Source organism: Mustela putorius, unplaced genomic scaffold (assembly GCF_011764305.1).
Source record: "Mustela putorius furo isolate JIRA1106 unplaced genomic scaffold, ASM1176430v1.1 tig00000430_pilon_pilon_pilon, whole genome shotgun sequence".
Taxonomy (NCBI): domain Eukaryota; kingdom Metazoa; phylum Chordata; class Mammalia; order Carnivora; family Mustelidae; genus Mustela; species Mustela putorius.
In genome coordinates this window covers 7,837,040-7,857,601 of record NW_025421377.1, presented here as the reverse complement: position 1 = coordinate 7,857,601, position 20,562 = coordinate 7,837,040, and the positions used below count along the sequence as shown (strand labels likewise).

Below are 20,562 nucleotides of genomic sequence, written 5' to 3'. Positions count from 1 at the left end.
GCAGCTGCCTTCAGCTCAGGTCGTGATCCCAGCGTCCTGGGATCGAGTCCCACATCGGGCTCCTTGCTCAGCAGGGAGCCTGCTTCTCCCTCTGCCTCTGCCTGACATTCTGTCTGCCTGTGCTCGCTCTCTCCCCCTTCTCTCTCTCTCATAAATAAAAAACAAAAACCAAAAAAAAAAACTTTAAATTTTCAATTCTTTTATGCTTCAGATTTTGTGTTCAAAGAAATATTTATCTACCTCAAAGATTTTTCATGTTTTCTTGCAGAAGTTTTATAGTTTTAGCTTTTGTGTTTAAGTCTGATTCATTTCAAGTTTTTTTAAAAATATATAGTGTGAAGAAAGGGTTGAGATTCTTTAAAAAAGTTTCCACCCCCCACATAGATATACAGTTGTTCTAGCACCATTTGTTTAGAAAAGATAATCTTTTCTTCACTGAATTATCTTTCTGTTTTTGTCAAAAATCAACTAAACACGTATGTGTGGGTCTTTATGAAATCTGCTTTAGGTAGGGATCCATATGTCTGTTCTTACATCAGTATCTTAATGTCTTGATTATAGCTTTAAGTCTAGTAATGGAAGTTCTCTAGCACTGTGTTTCTTTTTCAAAATTGTTTTTGTTCAGATTCCTTTCATTTCATATGAATTTTAACATTAACTTAGCCACTCATATAAAAATGGCTCCTGGGATTGTGATTGATTATACTGAATCTATGGATCGTTTTAGAAACGATATCTTAATACCAAGTCTTTTTGAGCCAGAAACACAGTTGAACTCAATTCATTTAGGCCTGTAATTTCTCTCAGGATTGCTTTTATAGTTTTTTTATATATTTTTAGTGTGGACTTTATCTTGCTCATTCAGCAAGCAATGAGTATCTACTCTGTGCCCCAGGTACTGTTTTAGTTGCTGGTGTTGTAGCAGTGAACAAAGTAGGCAAAGAACCCCTGCTTTGGGGAGCTTATATTCCAACTGGAGGAAGCTAGATGAGAAACCAGTAAGCATGTTAGATGGGTTTTTCTCCAACGGTACTAATGACCATCAGGCTCTAGGGGGTTGTGATATATGAATGTGAGGGGAGTAGGCAGGGTTTACAATTTTAAACTGGGTGAACAGAGAAGTCTTCATTTAGAAGTCAGTATTTGAGCAGACCTTATTAGTCTTCTATATACATGAATAATGAAACAACTATCAATTTCAGAAGGAGATGGGGAAAGAATGTGGGAGCTTGAGTAAGTGTGCCAAGTATGCTAATTACCTCCTATGAAATAACTAGGAATCAATAGCATTTAAAATCAGTAAGTATAGTAATAGAAGTATACCTAACAGTAGAAAGGTAAACAGTTAACAAAGATAATGTGTTTGATTGAACTCTAGTGATGAGAAAGTGAGGAGGGGAAAATAAACCATATTGAATCATAGCTTGTAGTAGAGAACCGGAAGGTAAAATATAAAGAAATAGAGGACTAAGTTCATTATATATGGAGATGATTATAAAGATGTCATTAGTACAATAATAAAAACCTTATTAAAAGTAACAGAAAGCTATTCTGGAAAATATAAAGAGGGTAGGATTAAGCCATATAAGGATGAGTACTCTAATTGTAATGTTTCATTTCATAATGAAGTACCAAATATCTGCACAAAAATAATAATTAAAAATTTAATATTTTAGGGGCGCCTGGGTGGCTCAGTGGGTTAAGCCGCTGCCTTCGGCTCAGGTCATGATCTCAGGGTCCTGGGATCGAGCCCCGCATCGGGCTCTCTGCTCAGCAGGGAGCCTGCTTCCTCCTCTCTCTCTGCCTGCCTCTCTGCCTACTTGTGATCTCTGTCTGTCAAATAAATAAATAAAATCTTTAAAAAAAATTTAATATTTTAAAGGCAAAAAACATTCTAGAGATTTATTCACAAAGACCATAACTGGTAGAAGACCAGAGTATCAAATGAACAAAACCTTAAAGCAGTAGAACACCTAAGTACCCCAAGTAATAAGCAAAATTTGATGGATAAACTGAATTCTGTCTTCAAAATAGACACCATACCTTCTCAAGCACGTGTGGAACATATATAAAAATTGATTCTAATTCTAGATTGTAAAGGAAACTTTATGCCAAAAGACAGGAGTAATATAGAGCTACCTGCCTAATATGGTAGTTGCTAGCTATACCTAGCAATTTAATTAACATGAAATAAAAGTTAAATTCAGCTTTTAGTCTCACATGCCTCAGTAGGATTGATTGACTTCGGAATGAGGAGAAAAGAATGCAGATTGAAGATAATATAAGTGAACTAAATCATTCTTTTGCATAACAGGGAGTCAATAGACGTAATCTGGTAATAAAGACAAGGTTACGTGACCTATAATTTTGGAGATAAGTATAAAAACAAGTGAAATGCAAAAACTAGCTGAAAGTGATTGTTGTTAGGCAGCAGGACTGCAGATAGGGATAGGCTGGCTGCCTTTCCATTATAAGCCTTTTTTACTATTTTCTTTTTAAACTATGTATGTATTACATCAATCATATGTAAGTTTTAAGAAACTGGTAAGATAAGTAAAATAAAAATACCGTAGGAACTGTCTTGTATAATAGTTTCTTATCCATTAAACAAGAAATATGATTTCATTCCTTTGTATAAAGTGAAAAACACTCTAGTTCTCTTAAGATTTGATTACAGCTAATTTATACTGAAAATATAAGTTTTTTTTAGGCACCAGTAGCCTAGTCTTCTCTTCTACTTACGAGGATAGCAAGTAGTTCTCTGTGAAGGGCATATGCAGCTTCTCTTTACTTGACAAGAATACTTAATTTTGATTTTGGCAGTCAGTAAATGATTGGGAGCACCTTAAGATTTTAATTTAAATAAATACCTTTCAAACAACAAAAGTATACTTAAATGAGTCAGTACTCATAGCCTCTAAAGATTTATGATCTATTTCAAAGGCATTTACTCCTTTGGAATTTCTAGGGAATATTTTAAATATAAGGAGTGACATCTTTAATTATGACTCAGGGCAAATTTGAAATTTTTAGTATTTGTAAAATGAAGGTACTCAATATTTAAGGTACCACCTTGTATTAGATAATTTATACACAACTGCTGTAGTTACTATATTTTTTCAAAATATATTACATCTTATTATGAAGTCATTATGAGAGAGGAAACATAGGTAAGGGTTAGGGTGAAAAAAGTTTTGTTCCGTGATCTGAGAATTTTACTAGAAAGCATATAGTCAGACTATATCAAGACAATGTCACTTGTTGAATGGGTACAGTATTTGTTTCCCAATTTCCTAGATAGACTGGCTAAGCCAGTTTTTACAGCTTGACAGTCTGAAATTTGTAGTTTGATAATTCAAATAAGCTTTATAAGTAAATAAGAAAATTAAACATAGAGGGATTAAATATAAATACTAAGCTTAGAGGAACAGTATCACCCAACAAATTCTCAAAAAGAAAATTCAAAAAATAAATAGAAACTATTAAAATAAACAGAAATCCTAGAGTTGAAGAATACAGTGATTGAACTGAAGATTTCAGTAGGTTTAGCAGTAGATTCAACCAAGCAGAAGAAAGAAGATGACAGGTCACTCTATGTAGTCAGAGCAAAATTAAAGGGGAATGAAAATGAGTGAAGAAAGGCTTTACAATGATGAGATACTATTAAACTATACATTACTGAAATCATGGAGGAAGTTAGGAGGAAAGGAGCAGAATGCCTTTTTTTTTTTTTTAAGATTTTGTTTATTTGAGGGAGAGGGAGCATGAGAAGGGGAGGGTCAGAGGGAGAAGCAGACTATCTGCGGGGCAGAGAGCCTGATGCAGGACTCGATCCCAGGACTCCAGGATCATGACCTGAGCCAAAGGCAGTTGCTCAACCAACTGAGCCACCCAGGTGCCCCTAAAATGCTAATTTTAAAGAAATAATGGCTAAGAACTTACCAAATGTAAGGAGAGATTTGGCTATCCAAGTTCAGAAGCTAACAGGTCCCCCCAAATTTTAAACCCAAGAATTGTCTTCTCCAAGACATTATAAAAAGATTATCTAAAGTCAAATGTAAAAGTTTAGACACATCAAGGGGGAAAAAATTGCTTCCATGTAAGGGTGCCCCCATAAGTCTGTCAGCAGATTTCTCAGCAAAACTTTGCAGTGAGGAGAAGGTGGGATGGATGATCTATTCAAAGTGCCAAAAGAGAAAACCTGCCAACCAAGAAAACTATCCACCAAAATTGTTCAAGATTGAAGGAGAGTTAAAGACTTTTCCAAACAGACAAAAGTTGAGGGTGTCACCACTAGATCTGACCTGCAAGAAATGCTGAGAGGCATTCTTGAAGGTGAAATTAAAGGATGCTACTTAGTAACTTAAAAACTTAAAGAATTACAGAACATGTTAGTAAAGGTAAGTATATAATCAAATTCAGAGTATTCTTACGATATAATGTGGCATGTTAATCACTTAACTAGTATAAAGATTTAGAGGGTAAAATTATTAAAAATTATAGCTGCAGCAGTTTATATGGACCATAAAAAGTAAATTCAACATCAAAAACAAAATATTGGAGGGGGTATGAAAGAATGGAATTTTTGTATGTTTAAGTTGTTAGCTTAGAATAGACTGTTATGCCTATAAGATGTTTTATGTAAGCCTCGTGGCAACCACAAAGCAGAACCTGCAGTACATTCACAGAAGACAGAGAAGGGATTCAAAACATTACACCACAGAAAGTCAGTTCACAAAGACAGCAAGAGGAAGAAAGGAATAAGGGGACTACACGAAATGGTCAGGAAACAATAAAATGGCATTAGTAAGTTCTTACCTATCAATAATTTGATGCAAATGGATTAAATTTTCTAATCAAAAGGCATAGAGTGGCTGACTGGATTTAAAAACAAGACCGAAGTATAGGCTGCCTACAAGAGGCTCATTTTGGCATTAAGGACACATGTAGGCTCAAAATGAAGGGATGGAAAAAGATAATCTATGCAAATGGAAACCAAAGAGAGCAGGGGTAGCTATACTTATATCAGGCAAAATAGATTTTAAGTCAAAAACTGTCTCAAGAGACAAAGTCATTATAAAATGAAAAAGGGGTCGATTCATTAAGATATCTCAATTATATATATACCCCACATTGGAGCATCTAAACACATTAAGAAAATAACAGATAATCATGGGAGAAATAACAATACAAGAATAGTAGGGGACTTCGATACCCTACTTTCAACAATGGACAGATGATCTAAGGAAACAATGGACATGAAATACACTTTATGCATAGAACAGAACATTCCACCCAGCAGCAGCAGCAGCAGGATACACGTTTTTCTCAAGTGTGCATGGAACACTCTTTAGGATAGAGTACATCTTAAGTCACAAAATAAGCCTTAGCAAATGTAGGAAGAATAACTTCATATCCAGTATCTTTTCTAACCACGGTGGAATAAAATTAGAAACAACAAGAGGAAAACTGGACAATTCATAGTTGTATGGAAATAACACCCACCTGAACAATCAACAGGTTAAAGAAAGTAAAAGAAATGAAAATATAGTTGCTTCTTGAACAACACGGGGTCAAAAATCCTGCTTAGTCAAAAATCCACGTATAACTTCTGGCTTCCTTTAAACATTACTAATAGCCTACTGTTAACCAGAAGGAAGCCTTCTGGTCAAAATAAGCAGTTGATTAAAATATATTTTGTATGTTTTGTGTGTTTTATACTGTATTCTTAACAACAAAGCTATAGAAAAGTGTTATTAAAATTACATGAAAAATTTATAGTATGTATATGAAAAAACCCCATATATAAATGGACCTGTGCAGTTCAAATCTGTGGTGCTCAAGAGTAAACTATATCTCTTAAAAATGGAAACACACCAAAACACATGGGATATAGCAAAGACAGTTTTAATAGGGAAGTTCATAGTGATAAATACCTTAGATTAAGAAAAAAGGAAGACAGAAACAAACAATATAACTACACTTCAAGGAACTAGAATGAAAAAACAACACTCTAGGCCCAGAGTTTGTAGAAGGAAGAAAACAGTTGAAAGAAGAAATAAATGAACTAGAGGCTGAGACAACAATATAAAAGATGAAGGAAACTCATAGCTGGTTCTTTGGAAAGAGGCTCGACAGATCTTTGTCTAGACTAAGAAAAAAAGAATCAAATTCAGAAATGAATGAGGAAACATTACAACTGATACAACAGAAACGGAAAGGATCGTGAGTCTACTATGAACAATTATATGCCAACAAATTAGTTAGCCTAAAAGGAAGGGTAAGTTCCTAGAAACATAACCTACCAAGATTGAATTATGAAGTAGAAAATAAGGAGACTGAAATAGTAATCAAAAATCTGCCGATAAAGAAAAGCCCAGGATCAGGTTTCGCTGGTGAGTTCTACCAAACATTTGAAGAATAATTAACACTAGTCTTATGCTCTTCCAAAAATAGAAGAAGAAGGAGTACTCCCAAAGTCATTTTATAAGACAAGCATTATCCTCATACCAAAGCTGGGTTAGGATACTACAAGAATTCTAGAGGCCAATGTTCTTTGAGGAATATAGATGCAAAAATTCTCAACAGAATCCTAGCAAACTAAATTCAGTGGCCCATTAAGCGGTTCATACACCATGATCAAATAGGGTATATCCTGGGGTACAGGGATGACTCGACATATAAGAGTCATTGAATGTGATAAACAGCATTAATAGAATGAAAGATAAAAATCACAATTTATTATTAGTGAATAGATACAGGAAAAGCATTAATAAAGTTCAATGTTCTTCCAAGATAAAAACTTTCACAGACTGGGTATAGAAGGCACATACCTAATCTGTGAGAGAGTAAGTATTTGTTGTTTTAAGCCACCCAGTTTGTAGTCCTTTGTTTTGTAAGCCCTAGGAAACTAATGCAAGTCCTATTAAAAAAAAGTGATGTGAAATTAAAACTTAAAAAAATTGGCACACGCCTTAAGTAAAACTGCCAAAAATATGAACAAAAAAGTAACATGGAAAAGGCAGATGAGTCAGTATAAAACTCATTTTAGTAAATGGAAAGAAACTTTATAGACAAAATATACTTTGCACTCAATAAACACAAACAAAAAATAGCAAGGTTTATAAAAAATAGAAAACATGTAAAAACAGAGACATTAATTTACAGGGTAGAGAGCCTTTTAAAAATTTTTATTGTTAATTTTCTAGTTTTGTTACATTATAATTTCTACCAGGATTGTTTTATAGTACTTTCTCTGGTGATGAAAGTATTCCATAATTGTGCTGGACAGTAGTAGCCACTAGTCATAGGAAGCAATTCATAAATACAGAGTATTTTTCCATTTATTTGTATCTTTGATTTCTTTTAGTTGTATTTTGTATTTTTCAGTATACACGTTTTTCACCAAGTTGGGGTATTTTATTTATTTTAATGCTATTGTAAATGCAGTTGCTTTCTTAATTTCCTTTTCAGATTGCTCATTGTTAGTGTGTAGAAACATAACTGGTTTTTGTTTGTCAATTTTATATTACATAGCTTTGCTGAAATCATTTATTGGTTTTAAAAGTTTTTTGCTAGGTGTAGGATCATTAGGGTTTTGTAAATATATGTCATCAGTGAAAAGAGTAAACTTTTATTTCTTCCTTCCCTATTTAGATGCCTTTTATTTCTTTTTCTTGCCTAATAACTGCTCTAGGTAGGATTTCCAGCACTATGTTGAAGTGATGCCTTGTTCCTAATCTTAGAGGAAAAGCTTTCATTTTTTCATTTTTGAGTATGATGTTAGCTGTAGACATTTCATATTAGGCCTTTATTATGTTGAAGTAGTTCTGTTCCTGGCTTACTGAGTGTTTTTGTTGGGAAATGGCATTTAATTTTGTTGGATGCTTTTTCTGTATCAGTTGAAATGTTCATGTGTTTTTTTCTCCTTCATTTTCTTAATGTGGTGTGTTATAGTGATGTATTTTCATATGTTGAAACATCCTTGCATTCTTGGTATACATACCACTTGATCATAGTATGTAATCCTTTTAATGGGCTGTTGAATTTGGTTTCTTAGTATTTTGTTGAGGATTTTTACATTGGTATTCATCACGGATATTATTCTCTGATTTTCTTATTGTGTCTTTTTCTGGTGTTGGTATCAGGGTAATGGTGGCCTTATAGAATGAATTTGGAAATGTTGCCTCCTTTTTAATTCTTTGGCAGAGTTTGAGGAGGATTTTTTTAAAAGATATTTATTTATTTATTTATTTGACAGACAGAGATTACAAGTAGGCAGAGAGGCAGGCAGAGAGAGAGAGGAGGAAGCAGGCTCCCTGCTGAGCAGAGAGCCCCATGTGGGGCTTAATCCCAGGATCCTGGGATCATGACCTGAGCCGAAGGCAGAGTCTTTAACCCACTGAGCCACCCAGGCGCCCCTGAGGAGGATCTTTAAATGTTTTAGAGAATTTTCCTGTGAAGCATGTGGTCCTGGGCTTTTCTTCCTCTGTGATCTGCTTTTATTTCTTGATTAATAAACTTCAATTATGTCTCTTTACTTCCTGCTAAAAAAGATGAGGATTTAGCTATTTATCCTTAGACTTCTTTTTTCTCTTTGTATTCCAGTTTAATACTTACTATATTTAGTTCTTTCATTAATGTTTTCAACTGTAAATAAAATATTTGAATTCCTCAGATACTGTATTTTAAATCCCTACTATGCAAGTTAAGAACACTAGGTCTTTTGGGGTACCTGGCTGGCTCAGTTCGTAGAGCATGTGACTCTTGCAGGTTGTAATTTTGAGCCCCCATATGTGGTGTAGAGATGACTTAAAAATAAAATCTTTAAATAATAATAAAAAAGAACATCAAGACTTTATCCTTTTCTTTGTCTTGTGTCTTCTACTCCTTCATTTCCATTTCTATCTTTTGTTTTGTATTTGAGTAGGTTTATAATGTAACATTTATGTTTTGTTCTGTAATGACAAGAATCTAGGCTTGTCAGGTTGATTTTAAATACAGTAAATTGTAGTTATTGAGCTAAGGTTAATTTTTGTTCTCGGTGGGTTCAAGGTCATGATGCTAATGGAACTCAAAAAATAAAATATTTGCTATCTATGTTGGATCATCTTTACTTACAAATAGGAAGTTTTTCAAAATCTTACTACTAGTTTGCTTTATAATCTGACTTGATTTTCCTATTAGTTTGCTTTATATTGTTTATCTTCTGCCATTATCATCCTTAATTGCCTTTTTCCTTGAAAAAGATACCTTTACTATATCCTCACATGTTTCCTGCTTGAATCATAACATCTATTATTTGTTGATGGAATCTCTAGTTGTCCTGGACAGATCTCTTTTAGAGCTCTCTTCCTGCCTGCTTTAGTCATGATAGGTTTGGAAGTCTTTATAGCTTCCATTCAAAGGTATTCCTGCATTTCTGGGTTAGATTTACTGTTTCTTAGATTCCCACTACATCTCTTTCATAGCATTCTCCCTCTTTCTGGAATGTGTCCTAAATTAATGTCAGTATCCAGAGTACTTACAAGGTTCTAAATTTTTGCTGTCTTCAGATGGCTTTGGCCTGGCTCATAATTGCTCGATAGTTTGGCTGGGTGTAGAAATTTAGGTTTAGGTTAATTTTTCCTCAGAACTTGAGGGTTTTGCTCTTTTTCTCTGGGTCAAGATGGTGAGAAGTCTGATGTTATTCTGAGACTTGTTACTTTCTAAAGGACTCCTTTCCTCTCTTTTTGGAAGCTTCAGGATCTTTGTAGTTCTGGACTCTTAAAAGTTATTTGTCTAGGTATGAATTATTTTTGTCCTCACTGGACCCTTTGGAGTTGATGGGCCCTTTGTGGTTGAAATGCCTGTGTCTTCCTGCAGGTGGGAAATGTTCTTTTATTGTTTCTTTGGTAATAGTTCTTGGTTTTCTTTGTTCTCCCATTTTGAAATGCTTACCAATAGAATGTTGGCGTTCTGGATTGATTTTACCTCTTTTATCTCTTCTCATGTTTTCTACCTCTTCTTTTTTATTAAGTATTCTGACATATTCCTTCAACTATATCTTTCTGCCTTTCTGTGAATGTCTGTAAAAGCATTGTTAATATTCCTTGTATCATTTCAAAAAGCAACATGGTATAGTAGTTACAAGCTTGTGCAGTAGAACCAGACTACCAGACTGTGTGGGTTTAGATCTCAACTCCACCACTTAATATATTATCTTAGGTTACTTACTGTAACCAAAATGAAGATAATAACTAGTTTGTGGGCAAAGGAGTTTATATTTGTAAAGCATTTTTAATAGTTATTGGTGTAGCAAAATATGTATTATTGTTTGTTAAATATATAGTGTCCTGGTTTTGTTTCATGCAGTGCAGTTTATTCAGGAGTGTCTTGAGGATATTTTGTTTTGTTTTGAGTTTTCTTCTGTACCCTAGGTAATCTGATTCTTCCAGAGTTAATTGATATTACTTATTTATTTTGTTCTTTTTTTTTTTTAGCTACTGTATTTTATTGTGTGTATATAGTTCTCTAATTTCATAAGAAATCTGAGAATAGATTTAGGAAGAAGAATCTTCCTAAAATAACTCATGATTTTGTTTTAATGGAATATTTTAAACTATACAAGAGTATACAGAATAGAATGATGAAATGACAGAATTCTGTCACCCAGCTTTAATAATGGGGTCTTTTTTCATCTAGACCCTCACTTCCTTTCCTAATATTGTTTTGAAGCAAATTCCACATGTCATTGTTCTGTATTTCTAAGTATATTTTTAAAACTGAAGACTTTGAGTCTTTTTAAATTTCAGAACAATTGATGGGCCCTGTCCTCCATTTGCCTTTACCTTCCTTCCGTGTTGAAGGAACTGTTCTATGGAATATTTCACATTCTGGGTTTTTCTGATTGCTTTTTCCTGATGTCATTTTATTTGTTTTCTTCCAGTAGTAATGTAAACTGGAAATTTGATCCAAAGTAGTGTTTATTAACTTACTGTTTTCTTTTTTCATTATTGTCCCGTTAAAGGGCCTTTTTAGAATTTTTTGTTGTCTACCTCCTGAGACCCAGGGGACAGATCATAGTGTTGTGCTTTGGAGGGTAAGAAACTTTTAATTTATTATTTTAAGATCTTTTTACCTTTTGGGTGTGATATTACTCCAGTTAAGAATATATGATCTGGGGGCACCTGGGTGGCTCAATCATTGGGTGTCTGCCTTCGGCTCCAGTCGCGATCCCAGGATCCTGGGATTGAGCACTGGGCTCCCTGCTTGGCGGGAAACCTGTTTTTCTCCCACTCCCCCTGCTTCTGCTTCTTCTTCTTCTTCTTTTTTTTTTTTTTTTTAAAAGATTTTATTTATTTATTTAACAGACAGAGATCACAAGGAGGCAAAGGCAGGCAGAGAGAGAGAGAGGGGGAAGCAGGCTCCCCACTGAGCAGAGAGCCTGATGTGGGGCTCGATCCCAGGGTCCAGAGATCATGACCTGAGCCGAAGGCAGAGGCTTTAACCCACTGAGCCACCCAGGCGCCCCTCACTCCCCCTGCTTCTGTTCCCTCTCTTCCTGTGTCTGTCTCTGTCAAATAAATAAATAGAATCTTTAAAAAAGGAATATATGATCTAAAGGTTTGATCCTATTTTGACTCTTTTCAACAAGAATATTTTATAAGTAGTACTATGTATTACATATTACCTGAGGGGGTTCTTAATATTTGGTTGTCTCACTTTTGGAGATGCTAAGATTGATTAGTGCTAAGAGCTCATAAGTTCACATGCAGTTGGTAACCCTATGATCCATTGTGAAATTTACTGTTTCTTTTTTCTCTAATTGTTTCAAATCTATTAATGATTATTGCCCATCTGTAATTTCTTTTGTTCTTATTAGCTGAAATTCTTTGAAGGACTAGCCCTCTCACTATTAGGTCTCTTTCTCTACCTTGAGATATGGTATCTCTTTGAATAGCTTTTTTGTCATTGCTCTAGGAACTGTTTTATGTATACATAATTTATCATATCCTGCTGGTTCTTAAGTCTCTTTATCCCCCCTCCATTTCTAATATATTGCCTTTTTTTTCCTGCGTTTTGAGAACCATACCACACAGCGTCATCATTTTTGCTTAAGCCGTTAAAAATAATATAAGAAGAATATAAGAGAAGGAAAGTCTGTTGTATTTATTCATGTTCTATTCTTGCCATACTTCCTGATTTTCCAATACTTCTTTTAGATTTAAAAAAAAATTAACTGAATTAATGTTGTAGTCTTTTATTTTTGTTAATTGATATTTAAAATGGTACTTTTCTGATAGAAGGGTAATGAAAATGCTTTTAATATTGTGGTGAGAAATGTTAATGTTTCTAATTATTTTAACTTTAATTGTTAATAAGAATTACTGGCCATGATAGAATGGTTTTATAAAATCACACTGGAAATAATAAAAGTACCTACTTCATAGGGATATTATGAGGATTGAGTTAGTTAATACATATGTAAATGTATTTTCTGTCTGAAGGACCTCCTTTAGCTATTATGCTAGGATAGTTTTACTGGTGACAGATTTACTTTGTTTGCCTTCATTTGTGGATGTTTTAATTTCCCTCTCTTTCCTGAAGAATATTTTGTCTGGATACAGGATTCTGGGTTGGTAGTTCTTTTTTTTTTTTTTTTTCAGCACTTGAAACGTGTTTCTGGGCATCAAAAATATGAATGTAAATTGAAATTTTTAATGTTTACTAACTGTGACCATAGTGGTCTAAGTGTTAAAGAATTTTCTTCTACATTATAATTACTATGAGTGTAACATAAATATATTCTTGGTTTTTTTAGGCCATTAGTATGAGGTTTACAAAAGATTATTGGTAACTTTTTATTAAGTATATCATTTATAGTAGAATATATAGCATATTCCTGATAAATTAATCTGTATCTCATAAGTTTACATAGGGATGAAAAACTGGGCAAAGAATTGGTTGATATGTGACAGCATGATGTCTTGTCCAGGTTAGAAAAAAATACGGATTCACTGTGTCCAATATTCTTTTAACAAAAGTTAATGAAAATGTTTCTCAATAAAAAAATGTAAAACACTAACTTTAGTGTTCACTACTTTCACTTGGAAAGATGCTATTGATTTGACAGTAAGAGCTCTTTCTGTCTCTTTCTTTCTTTCTTTTTTGTTTTTATTTTAAGTGCTCTTTTCAACTGATTAAAACCATGCACAGTATTTTCAGTTCACAGACGTACGTATGACACAGGTGACTGTTGTTTTTTTTTTTTGAGAATGGTTGAAAGTACAGATGTTGAATTCTAATTCAAGATGCTTTCCAGATCTTAGATTCTAAACAATTCTAGATAAGTTATGTAAGGACTCTAGTCATACTGTTTTTACCTGGATGAACTAAATTATAGCACTTTTCAATATTTATCATCACTGTTTTCATTGGATTCTCTCTCATGTGAGCTTTCTGAATCAGAAGTTTTTCTTAATTCTCACCTCCCAAAGTTGTAGCAGCCCATTTGGGCCAAAATATCTCCTTTTTAATATCAGGTATTATTGTTAACAGAAGTGTAAGGAATAGGGGAAAAGAAAAAACCACCTTAGATATATGGTGCTTCCATTAAGTGTTCCCCTGATGCCAATATTTCAAATTACTTTGGTGTTCTGGATGTTTTTTAGCAATTCGAGGAGATGCATTGTAGTGAGATGTTAGATGTGTGAGAGATACATCTTTTGTGAACTGCAAGAAGGAGGATTATTAAATGTATAGTGTAGGGGATGTAGAGTGTAGGAAAGGAGAAACGAGTATAAGGCTCTGACCTTGGTATTAATTCTAGTAATTGGTTGGTAACTCTGGAAATTAAGGATATGGAAGTTGATTCTTCTAAAACCATCTGGTCCCCAGTGTGAAGTCTGCTGGATTAAGGTTTAATCTTTCATCACTAGATGATAGTCTTGAATCTAATGCTGCAGAATATTCATATACTTTTTATTTTCATTACTGTTAATTTCCTTAAGGACCTTCATCATTGTGCACTAATTACTACCATTTCTCTATGCTCTCTTTGAGTGAGGATTCTTTTCATTCTTCCTGAGTATACTGCTCAGTAGAACAGTTTCTTATTCTCTCTCTTCCTCTTTTAACATTTGTATATTTTTGCTCACAATCTGCTCCCTCAAGTTTTGATTGTCTTTTGTTGCATCAGATTTTGTCTGTGTGATTGTTGTTTCTTCATTCAAAAAAACTTCGGACCCCCCCCAAAAAAACCCCCCAAAACTTAGTATATGTTGCAAAATGTAATTGCCCAGGAGTATCAAACATCATTGTATTTCAGTGCCTAAAACTCCATGAGGCCAGGAATGTGGTGTGTTTTTCTTATCAGAACAGACCATAGTGAGCGAATGAATAAGGAGAACAGGATTTTCCAGATTCTTTCCTTAATAGAACTGCTAGTTTTTTAAAAAAATTAACCGAATTAATGTTGTAGTCTTTTATTTTTGTTAATTGATACTTAAAATGGTACTTTTCTGGTAGAAGGGTAATGAAAATGCTTTTAATATTGTGGTGAGAAATATTAATGTTTCTAATCATTTTAACTTTAATTGTTAATAAGAATTACTGGCCATGATTGGATGGTTTTATAAAATCACACTGGAAATAGAGGGTCATAAAAGTACGTACCTCATAGGGATATTATGAGGATTGAGTTAGTTAATACATATGTAAAGCACTTACAGCAGGGCTTCACACATAGTAAAGTGCTTGGTAATTGTTAATAACTGAGAACGATGCTGGAGACTGACTTCTTTGCCATCATTCTGCAGGAGGTTTTTTTTTTTTTTTTTAAGATTTTATTTATTTTATTTATTTGATAGATATTACAAGTAGTCACAGAGGCAGGCAGGCAGGGAGAGAGGAGGAAGCAGGCTCCCCTCTGAGCGGAGAGCCCGATGTGGGGCTTGATCCCAGGACCCTGAGACCATGACCTGAGCTGAAGGCAGAGGCTTTAACCCATTGAGCCACCTAGACACCCCATGCAGTAGGATTTCTTGATGGTTAGTTGTCCATTTCATTCATAGGGAGGTAGGCTATCGGCCCAAGGCAGTCTTCCCTTAGGCCCTTGCAAAAGCCCCCTAAAAGTATCATCCTTCACAAGCATTTTTTCCTCAGCTTCCTTCCAAGGGCCCCCTCTGAACCCTCAAGGCTAGTGGGTTGAAAAGAACTTAAGAATGGGTAGTATATCCCAGTCAGGTGATGAAGGTTTGAAATGGGCTCTGCCTTTTACCCCTTTGTGACTCTGTGACTGGGGCAAATTGCTTCGCCTGTTTCCTATGTTATCTGTCTCACCTCCAAGAATGTTATTTTTATCTCCTTTCTTACTCTGAGCAGCCACATTGCACTTATTTTACTTCTACACAAATGCTGACTTCTCTGTTATATCTGGCCCTTTAAACCTGCTGTTCACTTTGGATGAAACACTTTCTCTTCCCTCCTGCCTTTCTTTATCTGGCCAGATCCTGTTCATGCTTCCATTAAATGCTTCTCCTTTAGGAGGCTGTTCCTAACCAATTCTCACCAGACTGGTTTGTTTTTCTGCCATACCTTCCCCTCACAACGTCATGGTTCTTAAAGCCTTTCATCCCATTTGGAGTTGCCCTACATAGTGAGCTCCCACACGGGTTGATGGGATCTGACATGTTCATTGCTGCATCCCCAGTTCCTGGCACATAGGAGGCCCCAATTAATGCTGTATACATGCATGGGAAAAAAAATAGTAGAGATATTTTTGCTTAGGCTTTGGCTAACATTATCTCCACAGCCTCCCTTGTTTTACAGTATTTTTATTTTATTTTTTCCTGTAAAGCCACTGAAACTTAGAAGCTGATTCTGTCACAGTGTAAGATGTGTTTGGAACATTCTGCATTCTTCTTAGATGAATTTTTAGAACCTGGTGAGTTTCACTAGATACCTTCAGTTTTCGTTTTGAGCTCTGAGGTATGCTGTATTTTTTCTTTTTTCTGTGTAATTCATAATTGTTGGTTATAGTAAGGTATACGATCACCTGGCAAGAAGCATAGGACAAAGTATTATAAGAATATTTAGAGCATGATCTCCTACTTGTTTTGATAGCCTTAATTTATCTTTAGAATTTTGGAAAAGAAAATCTCAAAAGAATACTATTTTGTGAAGTGAAAATCATATGAAATTCAAATTTCAGCATCTGTGAATAAAGCTTTATTGGAACACAGTCTCTCTCTCTCTCTCTCTCTCTCTCTCTTTTTTTTTTTTTTAACATAATGTGCATGGCTGTTTTCATGCTCTAGTGGTAGAGTTAATTTAAGTACGTGGTTGCATTAGAGACCCTAGGGCCCAGAAAGCCAAGAGTATTTACTATGTAGCCCTTTTCAGAATAAGTTAACTGACCTATGCTCTTCATGGTTGGAGAAGTATTTATAGGTTGAGTGCTAGTAGGTTTATTTTCAAAATAGGGAAAAAAATACCTTTTCTATCTGAAACCAAGGGTGTTGGGTTTACTAAATTTTAATTTTCCTAAATGTAAGTACTGTGCCTGTTTTTTAAACAGTGGATGCCACCATGGTTATTGTAGGCCTGACACATGGTTGGCACAAAGTCAGTGTTGAGTAAAAGAATAAGATCTGTTATAGCTCTAGTACCTATTATATGTATGTATGGTCACAGTAATTCTAGTTTCTTTAAAGGTTTGCTTATTGGGAGTGGGTGTTTTTTGTTGACTATAGGAGAGAATTAAAAAAAAAAACTAAAACAAAACTAGAAGAGAAATTTGATGAAAACCGTAATTTTCTCTGGATCTGTTCTTTACAGATAGCCATGAAATCATTGGCCAGATTTATTTGTCTAAGTTGTTTATAAATTGTTACTTTTTAAAATAAACTAATCCAGAAATTACCAATCTCAGAAACTTAGAAGCCTTCTTCTTATAAAGCTTTAAAATGTATGTGTGTAAATATATAAATAAATATATATATTATATATATATATTTATATATATATTAAAAGCTTCTCTTGGATAGCAAGATTCATATATTTTCATCTTAAGTCGTCTGAAACTTCCTCAACTTATCCGTTGACTATCATTTTTTAATGAACCTTCCCTGTATAGTTTGCTGAAGAACCCAGCTTTTAAAGTATTATCCTGCAGAACACCTTGTTAATGATGAGATAGTTTAAGTGGCATTTAGTGGAGGAAAACTGTTCCATATTGAAGGATTCTAGGGAGATTGGACAGCTAAATGCAGTCATTACATGACTGGACTGGATCCTGTGTTGGAGGAGGAAGAAAGCCTTAGAGAACTTCATTTGGTCAGTTAAAAAAAAAAAAAAGAAAGGAAAATATGCATTAAATTAAAATTTCGTGTAATTGTTAAATTTCCTGAAGGTAGTAACTATATTATGGCTATTTAAGGGAATGTCTTTGTTCTTAGGAGGCATATGTTCACATATTTAGGGGTAAAAGGGTATGATAGATACAACCTATTCTCAAATGGTTCAGCAAATGTTTATCCAGATACGTTGAGAAAAATGATGCGAATGTTAATTGATCAGTCTGGATAAAATATACATAAAGTTCTTTGAACTATTTGTGCACTTTTCTGAACGTTTGAAGGTATTTCCAAGTAAAAAGTTTAAAGAAATGACATTAGCAATTACTAAAAACCTAGAGATTATGTCCAAATACTGTTGCTTTTAAATTATTTACTTTGATTAAAAATACACTTTACAGTGTTTGTCCTTTTTTCAAAATGCTTTCCACGAGACTCTGTGTACATGGTGGTACTATCTGAACAATATTTTTTCTTGGGTGTTTTATGCTTAATTTGTGGTTGTCAGTGCAGATACTCTGTTCTGTGATTCTTTATTAGATTTAATAAGTTTGACTTATCAATAGTCTATAAAATTTAGTTATTTTATAGTAATGTGGAGATAAAATGAAGTAGAACTTAGCAAATGTAAAACTGCTTTGCAAAGATGAAGTCATTATATTAGCAGTATTCTTGCTGATTATCTCATCAGTTTTTTTTTTTAAAGATTTTATTTATTTTTTTGTCAGAGAGAGAGAGGGAGAGATAGCGAGCAAGCACAGGCAGACAGAGTGGCAGGCAGAGGCAGAGGGAGAAGCAGGCTCCCCGCCAAGCAAGGAGCCCGATGTGGGACTCGATCCCAGGATCATGACCTGAGCCGAAGGCAGCCGCTTAATCAACTGAGCCACCCAGGTGTCCCATCTCATCAGTTTTTTTAATCATAAAATCATAGTTAAATACCAATTAGTAGAATTTAGAACTTGAAAAATTTTAGATATAATGTGTTAAATTTTCTTCTATCTGCTACTTTGCTTTAATATAATGTCCACTATAGCTTGTTTTATTGAAAGTCTATTGTGTTCCCTTAATGCCATAGAGCAGCTTTGTTTTTAAAAGTAGATCTGGTTTTACTGTCTTACATTTATTATATTTGACCTTAAATTTATTATATTTTGAAGGAAATTCAAGAGTAAGGATCTACTATAGTGGTTCTTAAACTGCTACTAATAATTGATGACCTTTTTGAGCTTTTTATTTTAGTGCCAGACCTTATATTCTAAGCATGCTACATTTAGTAATTTATTTCATTTTCACAACAGCCTTATGCTAACACCTTGCCTTGATTTGCTATGCAATTTTAGTTAAAATTGCATAGCCTCAGAAGCCTTAAATTTCTTTTTTTTTTTTTTAATCCCCCACCAAATACAAATTATGGGAACTGGGGATCTGGAATTAATATAGAAACATTGATCAATAGGGGCACCTGAGTGGTTCTATCAGTTGGGCATCTGTGTCTTGGTTTCTGATTGGATTACAGTCTCAGGGTTCTGGGATTGAGCCGAGCATTGGGCTCTGTGCTCCACAAGGAGTCTGCTTGAGGATTCTTTCCCCATCTCCCTCTGCCCCTCCCTCGACTTGCACACACACATTGTCTCAGAAGAAAAAAAAAAGTCGTCTTACAATTTTTAGGTTGTAAATAATGGGATGGGTCTAACTTCAACCTAGACCTTCTGTTGCCTTTATAATTTGGGAAAGATCAGTCTATCAAGATCATTCTTCATTAACTGTACTGATAAAGGAAGTAAATACATCTTTTAATAGCCAATTAAGAAGCAAACTGATGTAGAAATCTAGTTTTCCTAGATTTGAATTTTACCAAGTAAAACAACCAGAAAGTTAAAAATTTTAAAATTAAGGGACTAATACAGTATTGCTAACTTTTAAAACTTTTTGCATTGAATTAAACCATGCTTTTTATAAAGTGGATAAATCTTGAGTATCCTTTTGATTAAATTTTATGAAGTCAACACTTGTTTAACCAAGATCAAGATATAGAATATTTTCATCAACCTAGGAGCCTCCTTCATGCCCCCTGACAGTCAACACACATTTCCAAAGGTAACTATTATTCTAACTCCATTTACTATTCATTAGTATTGTCTATTGTTAACCATCTTTTGACTGTCTTTTTTGATCAACATCTTGTTTATGTGAGTCACCTATGTTGATTCACACAACATTAACTTACTCTTTTGCATTGCTTTGTAATACTTCATTGTATATTGCCTCAGTTTATCCATTCTATCTACTGTTGATGAACATTTGGATCATTATCAGTTTTTAGCTATTATAAACAATGTTGCTGTGGATATTCTTGAGCATGTCTTTTGGTGCACATATACATGCTTTTTTTTTTTTTTTTTTTTTTTTTTTTTTTTTTTTTTTTTTTTTTTTTTTGAGTGAATATCTAAGAGTGAAATTGTTGATCACGGTATTTCACTGTTGCACTTTAATGGGTGCCCCTAGTTTTTGAAAATGGTTGGAATTCTTTGTACCTATCAACAGTGTACAAGGGTTCTTATTGCTCTACATCCTCACCAGCAGTTAAAATTATTAGTGTTTTTTGGGACGCCTGGGTGGCTCAGTTGGTTGGACGACTGCCTTCGGCTCAGGTCATGATCCCGGAGTCCCGGGATCGAGTCCCACATCGGGCTCCCAGCTCCATGGGGAGTCTGCTTCTCCCTCTGACCTTCTCCTCACTCATGCTCTCTCTCACTGTCTCTCTCTCTCAAATAAATAAATAAAATCTTAAAAAAAAAATAAAATAAAATTATTAGTGTTTTTTAATATTAGCTTCTTTGCCATATATGTGGTGAAAAAAATTATTGGAGTTTTAATTTGAAATTCCCTGCTGTCTTTAAGGATTTAGCACATGTTTGTATGCTATTGACCATTTGGATATCCTCTTTTGAGAAATGCCTTTTCATGTCATTTGACCATTTTTCTGTTGAGTTGTTTATCTTATGGATTGGTAGGAGTTCTTTATTTCTAGGGTAAGTTTTTTGTTGGATTAAGTATTGAAGATATGTATCCTACTTCTTTACTTTTTTAACAGTGTATCTTTATTTTTAAAAGTTTTTTTTTTGATAGAGCACAAGTAGGCAGAGTGGCAGACAGGAGGGCAGGCAGAGGGAGGGGAGAAGCAGGCTCCCTGCTGAGCAGAGAGCCTGATGCAGGACTTGATCCC

The 20,562-nt window shown here is 34.4% G+C and overlaps 1 protein-coding gene across 6 annotated transcripts in view; it reads left to right on the top strand.

The window, feature by feature from the left end:
• Positions 1–20,562, top strand: part of CLOCK (clock circadian regulator) — a 131,959-nt gene that overhangs the window by 12,399 nt on the left and 98,998 nt on the right. For 2 of the 6 annotated variants that reach the window (XM_013047308.2, XM_045079772.1), the window contains exon 3: positions 15,839–15,925. The exons of the other annotated variants lie outside the window; for them this stretch is intronic. The gene's annotated coding sequence lies outside the window, so the exon portion shown is untranslated. The remainder of the gene's footprint in view (positions 1–15,838; positions 15,926–20,562) is intronic. 6 annotated transcript variants of the gene reach the window in all.